Source organism: Mercenaria mercenaria, chromosome 2 (assembly GCF_021730395.1).
Source record: "Mercenaria mercenaria strain notata chromosome 2, MADL_Memer_1, whole genome shotgun sequence".
NCBI lineage: Eukaryota > Metazoa > Mollusca > Bivalvia > Venerida > Veneridae > Mercenaria > Mercenaria mercenaria.
In genome coordinates this window covers 16,746,448-16,755,972 of record NC_069362.1, presented here as the reverse complement: position 1 = coordinate 16,755,972, position 9,525 = coordinate 16,746,448, and positions in this window count along the sequence as shown.

The window sequence follows — 9,525 nt, the reverse complement described above, 5'->3', positions numbered from 1 at the left end:
TGCACCTTTACTTATCCTACCTGCTCTGTATTACAAAAGTGCTTTTATTGTGACATTTTGATACATGCAAAACTGTATTATCTGCACTATAAAATACTTACTGGTATTTCATGTTATTATCAGATTGTTGAAAGGTAATTTTTATACGCCCGTCTCTAAAAGAGTGGGGGCATATTATGTGAATGCCCTTGGCACTCCTGGATTATGGCCCTTGAATTAGGCCAAGTTCAATGACGTGCGTAATTTGTGACAGTCTGTCTTTCTTGTTTACCTTAAGTAAGCTTATAGAATCATAAGAAGCAGGTTTTAAAGGGTTAATCAAACACATAGGAATAGATCCTAAAAGTTGTGCAAAAAGGTATGATATTGTGTCTTAAACCGTTTCAGTTGTTTTTCCACTCAGTTGTATAATTGCAAGGAAAGTTAACTAATAGATATCCCTGCTTATACGTCCTGGCCTAAGGCAAGAGTTGTCATTCTTTGCGAATCACAGCTTTAAATTAAATATTAAAACTTCTGTTATTGATATTATCATAACTATCATAAATTTCACATAAAATTTCTGGTTATTTCAAGGACGTGAAAATCAATTTCTAGACTTTATTTAATGTATTTCTATCGTTGTAAATCTTAGACTGTATGCCAGTGTTTCCCTTTTAAATATTGCATTATGAACATTTTTTTTAAATTTCTATAAAACAAATGCTGTTGACATTGACTTAAGGCATCGCCTACAGTGGCGGCCATTAGACTCAAAATTTTACATGCAAATTTTCATAAAAATAAAAGATGACTAAGTGGTAACAATAAAGTCAATAAATTTGTCATAATTATGTTTTAAATATCTATGTGAACATATGTATGTAAAAGGATGTGCATTTATTTCACTACCTGTATTATGCCTTTATTCGATATTTTTCTATGACAAAATTTTGCAATTTTACGTGCAGTCAAACTCAATATATATTCAATACATTTCAAAGATAATTACAGCCAATTGTAAAGCAGACCGTGAAGAATAAAGTCTTCAGAAATTATTTTGAAATTTTAGCTGATTACTGAATTATACACAAAAATCCCAACACCATCAATTTATCCAATTTGTGTTATCTGTTCACACATAATTTACATGTATATAAACAGGTGATATTATAGGATTATGTATAGGTTTACCTGGCTACCTGTGGTCAGTAATGCATGTACAAACAACATTTTAAATTAAATTTACATGGGGTTGTCTTTTTGTGTCTAATGCAATAACCAGGAACAATTTCGAAAAAAATCCATAAGAGTTTGCAGTATACATATTGTACTATGAAATTAACTAAATTTTTTCTTTGTAATATTTTTTATATTGGAGTTTGACTGCACATAAAATTTCAATATTTTGGGGTAAACGTTCGATCTAAACGAGACTCAAACATTTTACAAGCGGCATATGTACTATAAATCATCATATGCTTCTTATGTTGATGATAATTTGACCAGCTGTTAAGGCTTTAGTGCAATTTTCAAGAGAAAAATACTTGGCCTGAAAATACGAACTGATACTGAGTTGTGACTGTGGCGATGCCTTAAGTCAATACATGCAAATTACAAAAAAAAAGAAAAAAGATTTTATGCCCCCATGCATATATTGACTGAACCGTCCGTCCGTACGAACCAGATCTTGTAGTTTTGCCTGCAGCCCACATTGATGACCCAATTTAGTTCATACTCGCACTTCACAATCCTATTGATAAGACTTGACAACTGACTTGTTTAGAGATGACATTGACCTACATATGAGCTGCAACCTCAAACTTAAAGCCTTAAGAAACAACACTTTTGGTCCTACAGTCGACATAAATGACCCAGTTTAGTTCATACTCTCACTCGACAAGACTTGTGGCCAGGCTTGGGGCTGATTACTTGTGTCAGTAATTGATTACATTACAATTACTTTGATATTTTCTGATTACAGTTAAAATCAATTACATTTAATTTGCATCAGTAATTGATTAAATTACATTACTTGTACTCGAGTAATCACAGTTACATTTGATTTCTTTCATTTAAGCCGTTTGTTTGGACGACAGAAATATAGGCATGTAACTGAATTAATACATGGTTATTAAACTTTATTTACAAATATGATAATGCATTTAATTATTCATTCAATCTTGAAATCCAGAAACTTCATTTTTGGCATTGTTACATGTATCTCACTGTAGGGTATCATTGCACTTGATAGTGTCCGCTTCGAGAGCGGGAGGTTGTGGGTTCGATCCCTGGCCGTGTCATACCAAAGACATAAAAAATGGTACTAGTAGCTTCCTCGCTTGGCGCTCAGCATTAAGAGGGTAGTGCTAGGACTGGTTAGCCCGGTGTCAGTATAATGTTACTGGGTGGGGTATCATGTCACGTGTCTACGGCTTGATATTCCAGTGGTCAGCCCAGTGTCAGTATAATGTGACTGGGTGGGGTATCATGTCACATGTCTATGGCGTGATATTCCAGTGAGGCAGCACTATAAAGTTGGGTATTGTGCTCACTGCTACAAGTAGACACCGTCGTTCATATGACTGAAAAATTGTTGAAAAAGACAAACCCGAACACACACACGCACACACACACACACACACACACACATTGCACTTGATCATCATTAACTTGTGAAAGTTTTCATCACTTAAACGACATTGTTCAGGTCTGAATATTTTTCCTGCAAAACTAAACAGTCGTTCTACTGGAGCTGATGATGATGGGACTGAAGGATAGTATGCTACCATCCGTGCCAAAGTTGGAAAGCAGATCTCCTTTTCTTTCCAGTAATGTAACGGGTTTGATTTCAGATGTTCAATTTCTTTTGCTGGGTATGAGTTTACTTCAGTTCTTGTTCATCGACTGATTTTTTAAACATTCTGGAAGCCTCAGTCAATGCCATTTCTGTCATAACCATGGTTGTGTCGGGCTCACACCACTGCATCTTAAATCTGGGATCCAGTATTGCTAACATTTTGAACAAGTCATCATTTTCATAGTTACAAAGACGCTTCTGCAATGATGCTTTCAACGATTGAGTCATTTTCTTGTTGTATTTGGAGCAGATTTTGTCCATAGCTTGTTTTAATCCAATTGTAATGGGAATAGTTAAACTGGCCGTAACATTCACACATCTGCTTGTATTCTTGATTCTTAAGTTTTCCGTCGAGAAATGTGTCTCTATGCAGTCTCTGATAAAAGAAAGACGGTACATGTCTTAGAAAGATGCCATAGTTTGATTTGATTATTTGAAATTAACATGAGCATCTTCACACAAAAAAAACACCACACTATAATGTATTACCAGGCATTTATTTATTAAATCACAATTTATTTAAAGCTGTGACAAAGGAACTAAAGACATAATTTTCATTTTCTAATATTCAGTATTTATCCTTCCAGGTTTTTTTTAAAAAAATCAATACTATTGTAAAACAAGAGCTGTTTCCATAGGATGACACATGCCCCCGGTGGCACTTTGAATGAATAGTTATGGCCAATGTTAGAGTTTAGGACCTTTGATCTACGGACCTGGGTCTTGCGCGCGACACGTCGTCCTACTGTGGTACACATTCATGCCCAATAATTTTAAAATCCATGCATGAATGACAAAGATATGGACCGGACACGCCCATCAATGCAGTATCATGAAAAATGACCTTTAACGTCTAAGTGTGACCTTGACCTTTGAGCTACGGACCTGGGTCTTGCGCGCGACACGTCGTCTTACTGTGGTACACTTTCATGCCAAGTTATTTGAAAATCCATCCATGGATGACAAAGATATGGACCGGACACGAATGCACTATCATGAAAAATGACCTTTAACGTCTAAGTGTGACCTTGACCTTTGAGCTACGGACCTGGGTCTTGCGCGCGACACGTCATCTTACTGTGGTACACATTCATTCCAAGTTATTTGAAAATCCATCCATCGATGACAAAGATATGGACCGGACACGAAAATTGCGGACAGACCGACAGACTGACAGACGGTTCAAAAACTATATGCCTCCCTTCGGGGGCATAAAAAATGTGTCAAAACTTACCTTCAAATGGGTTGAAAAGTTCGATATCGACAATGTATTCCCAGAAATTATGGATGGGCACATTTTACATTTGGCCTTTATCACTGTTTATGGGCCCAGAACAACCCTTGGGTATATCGAAATAATCCAGCGCCCACTTTGACATCTTTCAGTAAAGTGGTGAAAGGACTGTTTGGTTGCAATTAAATGCTCACAAATATCTCGATGCATTTTTGAAGGATAAACTAGCCTTAATTTTATATAAGTTACCTAGGGGCATTGTGTAAATTGTTGGTATATTAACTGCTAAATGTCATATTTTCTCACCTGTGCATAATACCGGTACCTGAACCCACAGTAGATAATGCAGGTGACGGTGGATTATCCTTAATAATGGCCAAAGGCATGTTATAATGCCAACTGCCTAATAAACTTGTAAATAAGTGAGTAAATAAGTGAAAACTATAATAAGATGGTAAAGTACATTTATCATACCGCTCAATTGGTTAGGGAAATATATTTGACTACATTGAAGTTTTTTGGAATATTCTCCAGATGAAGTGAATCAAACATATTAGATAATCACTTACATTGTAAATTTATATATTTATACCCTTGTGTCATACTATTCCTTCAGTAATCAAAGAGTAATCAAAAGTAATCATAATTACAGGCAGAAAATTCACTGTAATTGATTAAACTACATTACATGTAATCAGATTGAGGTGAATAATCAAATACATTTGAATACTTGCATTTGAGTAATCAATTACAGGTGATTACAATTACTGTATTCGATTACCTCAAACCTGCTTGTGGCAAGACAACAACTTACCTATATATAGAGATGACTTTGACTTTCATTTGATTTTCAGGTTTAAACTTAAAACATCAAAAACAATCTATTTGGTCTTGCACCCACGGGCATTATCTTGCGTTTTAGGAACACATATTATTCATTACTAAATTTATACAACTTGGTAAATGTAGTTTTAAAGTAGTGCCGAGTCAACTTTGCTACAGATTTCTAAAAAACGATGTTGTTGCAGAAAAGACTGGTAAAAAGTTGCTTCACATTGATGTCCCTGGAGTGCTGAACCAACTGCCAGGCAAGAAGACAGGAGATTGGAGCGACATGCAAGTGTTAGCTCTCAAAGCTGTCCAAAGAAGTGCATCACTGTTTTGAAACAAGAAGTCTGTGTGGCAGTTGTGGAGTACCTGACTGGACATCTTCCTGTTGCAGAACGTGCAATCATCGTTCTTCATCTACTCAAGAAACATGAGAAATATGGGATCAGCTATATGGCCAAGAAGCTGTCTCATGTGTCAGGAAGACTTTCTAATAACTATTAACGATCATCTTAACATGTACAGAAACCTAAACTATTTGAAGGTAGAACGTATTCTTTACCAGATTTTGATTGCACGTATGTTATTCCTATCCTACTAATAATTTTATGCATCTGTTAAGAAACCTGCAAAATGTCTGGGTAGAAGTGATATCAAATTTTGAATACACTATAAGTCAGTGGAGTGACAAAGCCGTGCTTTGGAATTTTTCAAACTAGTGAGTGTTCCTGTACGAAAAAGAGGACTTACTTACATTTGTAAAACGTCTGTAAAAGCAGCATATATTTTAAGATTACATGTATAAACGACCTGAAAGTCAAAAAATGACCAGAAATACAGTGTGAAACATTCAGGTAAAAAAAAACCCCAGATGTTTTACAGTTGAAAGGTACAACTCTCAAAATTATAGTTGTAAAAACAAAAACAAAGTAGTTTCACCATGTATAACTATTTTAAGCTTAAGTGTTTCCATGACGAAGAGAGAGGCTTATAATCAAAACTTGTATCTTGCATTTTTCATTTGATATGCTGTGCACATATTCCATGTTATTCTTTACTTACTAGGTCATTCATTAGTCCTTTTTATAAAAAAAAAGAATCTGCCTTTTGAAGAGAATTACTATTTATCCTGAAACTATGTACCAATGCTTTCGTCCCCGAAAATATTCTACAGTTGTAACCTTTAGGTATTCTGTTTCTTGATTTCTCGTCAAATATTTCATACTATTTTGAACTTATTAATTAGCCAAAACAGATCCTTTTCTCAAAAATTCCAAGAAGCGAAAAGGCAATTTCTTCACACATGTGAAACATGTTGAAACATCAGGCAAAATGTTCTATACTTGGCGCTTCATTTAAACGTAACACAGAATTTGCTTCTGTCTGAAGTATAGATTAGTACTGGGGGAAAATGTCTTCATTTTAAATTATGACCCAAATCAACCAGCAAAACACTGGGTTAGATCAATGATGTTTAACTTCAAATACAAATGTTAGATAAACCATGTATTCTAATTCAAGTAAATATCATAAAAAGTATCTGTAAACTGTCGAAATGTGTTTTCAAGTTATACGAGGTCTATATTTAGTGAGTAGAATAGAGAAGAATCAGTTAAAATATATGTATACCTTACATTTCTTCGAAGTCAAAAGTAATCGTAGTAATTTATTCGTAATTGAATGTAATCTCTTACAAGAAGTAAATCTGAATGAAAGTAATTGTATTCGCAAAGGAAAGAACTGTAATCGTTATCGAATGTAATTCATTACTTTTGACAGTAATCGGCCTCATGTCTGAATGAAATTGAATTACAATTATTCATCATACAACTCCAAAAATAATGTTTTTATTCAAGACTTCTGACAAAGTAAGATATATAAGGATACATTAAATGTTCAAGAAAAGTTTCAGCAAATTAGTAAACCGTATTCTTCAATAATTGTTTATGAGAAAGAATGTACATTTTTCTGCACAGCTTGTGTCAAAGCCATCTAAAAATCATTTGACACGACTATAGAGCTTCTAGGGCAGAATTGAGCTGTTACTAGGTCTTGACGCAGTATTTGTTCTTCAGCGTATAGCCTGGTGGACAGCCCAGAACACAAATATAGCCAACGAATACTCCGCTGAAAAGCAAAGAACACTAAATGGTAAAACTCACCTAACACTGTATTTAGGTGTCAAAAAACTAATGGAAATTTAATAGTGTTCATTCACGTTTACAAGACATTTGCATCTGGACATGTTTAAAAATAGACGAAAGTTGCGCTGTAGACCTAAGCCTAAAGAACAAATTTCACCATGTATTTAAACTTCAAAGCTTTAAACGCGCCATATGACCTATACTTGTGCTTGTTAACGTTAACATCAACCGAACAAACTAATACAAAAGTAAACCACCTATCTTCTCAATAACCCCTAACTGTATATCATAAACTGTTTGATAACAACAAAATCTGAACTTTGAAAATATTTAAGAGTAAAACGCTTAAGGTCAGAGACCACCAGTTCAAAAAAGTACAGGGGACTTACTGGGAATGAGGTAAGTGTATACCTGGGAATAAGGTAACGTCTGTGCGTTCTGATTGGTCAGTCATGTAAACAAACCCAGCAAGTGACTATTTTCTCAAAATTGATATTTTTTCGCTGCATTTACAGTATTTTATTATACATTTTGACAAAATTTGCTACATTTTATGTGTATTGAAAAAAGTTTTATCAAACGAATTTCTCCCGCCATGCCAACGATTACTGTAAACAGGGGGTCATCTCATTCACACGAAAATTACTTAAATAAAGTATCACTATTCATATGTTTTTCGTCCGATATTTTGGCAGAACTAAGATAGTTCTTGAAAAATATGTAGTTAGATATACATGTTTCGATGTATGGAAGGCCGTACACGCCATAATATTATAATGTAAGTCTATGGGAAAAACAGTTGGTGGTCTCTACCCTTAAGCAATTATTACAACTTGTTGTTATAACATGTGTAATATTAACGAAACTATTTGTTCTAGTTACAAAAGATAATTGCATTCTACTTACAAAAGATAATTACTTACAAAAGATAATTGCATTCTACTTACAAAAGATAATTGCATTCTACTTACAAAAGATAATTGCATCAGCAAAATAAAATAGGAAGAGGGTCACAATACTATCCATCAATTTTCACTTAAAGAAAACTTGCCACGAAAGTTACAGCTCAGCAGACAACGCCTCTTTTTCGTGTTTCTTTGACGTAAGGATGCAATAAAATTAAATTAAGAAGTATGTGCATTGACAAATAACTGATAAAATAAATTGTGCGAATTTAATTTCAGAGTACACTGTATATATTTCGTGTAACATTTTATTCAGTTTATGAAAAATCTTTTCCAAATGGACCAGTATTAAACGTTCTTTTCGGACAGATCAGTACATCAGGACACATCGTAATGTTATGGTCAAAATTTACAGACATGCGAAAGTACATTCATTTCTTTGTTATGTGCCTATGAAGTATACCACATGGGAGATATTAACCTGGTATTATGTATTATTCATGGTGAAATGCCATTGTGGATTAATTTGCCAAATTGCGGACTGGATCTGAAACTATAGATGGATTTACACATCGCGAGATCCTTAGCAACCGAAGTAAATTTTCGCGCATGCGCACCCTACGTAGGACACAAAGACCGACCACTGAAGTTTGATGTTTTCCTTGAAATTAGAGACATTGGCCTTATACGCAAGTTGTCATATCATGATGGAACATTTACACCATGTATTTCTAACGATGGCGACATATACAAGAAAAGAGAATATTAAGACTCTGACTTCCATTCTTGACTTTCAGCTTGAATCCTAAACCTTGAAACCTTATGCATTTAAGCGGTACTATAGTCCTGTGTGCGACATACCGTCTTGGTATCATGAAATGACAAGTATTTCTATGTGTGACCTTTAGTTTGGAGCTATGCTAGTGATTTGGGTCCTAATCCCAAATCTTGAAACCTTATGCATTTAAGAGGTACTATAGTCCTTCGTGTGTCATACCATCTTGGTATCGTGAAATACCAAGTATTTCAAAACCTTTGATCAGTAGTACAATAATAATTCATAAAGTGTGCTGGGAGATTGCGAGTTTGCTATATACCTCCTTTTGATACAGTCCTTTCAGTGCCGATCTAACGACAAGTCTACACTCTCCAGCAGTAACAATACTTACTTATATAGCTTAGAATAACCCGTCTTGCAAACTGCGCAGCCTATGCCAATTTTACATATCCAGTCTTCACATTTGTATGGGCAAGCTGAAGTAAAAAGTGCATGACGGGAAATAACTATGAAGTTTCTGACAAACGAGATCAATTTTAACATCTTTTCTAAATGATAACCCAAAGATCATTTACGTGAAAACTAATTTAAAATCGGGCAAACAGTTTCTGACGAGACGATTTTGTGGAGCCCATTATAAACATATATGGAAACTGACAAATCGGCATAACATCAACAATCTTGGTAGAGGGTCAGCCAAAAGACATTCCTGTGAAACTATTTTCAAACTGCACAGGCAGTTTCTGGCGAAGTTTTCAATGTCTCACTCTTTTTTTTTTGTAAAGGGCCACCCAAAG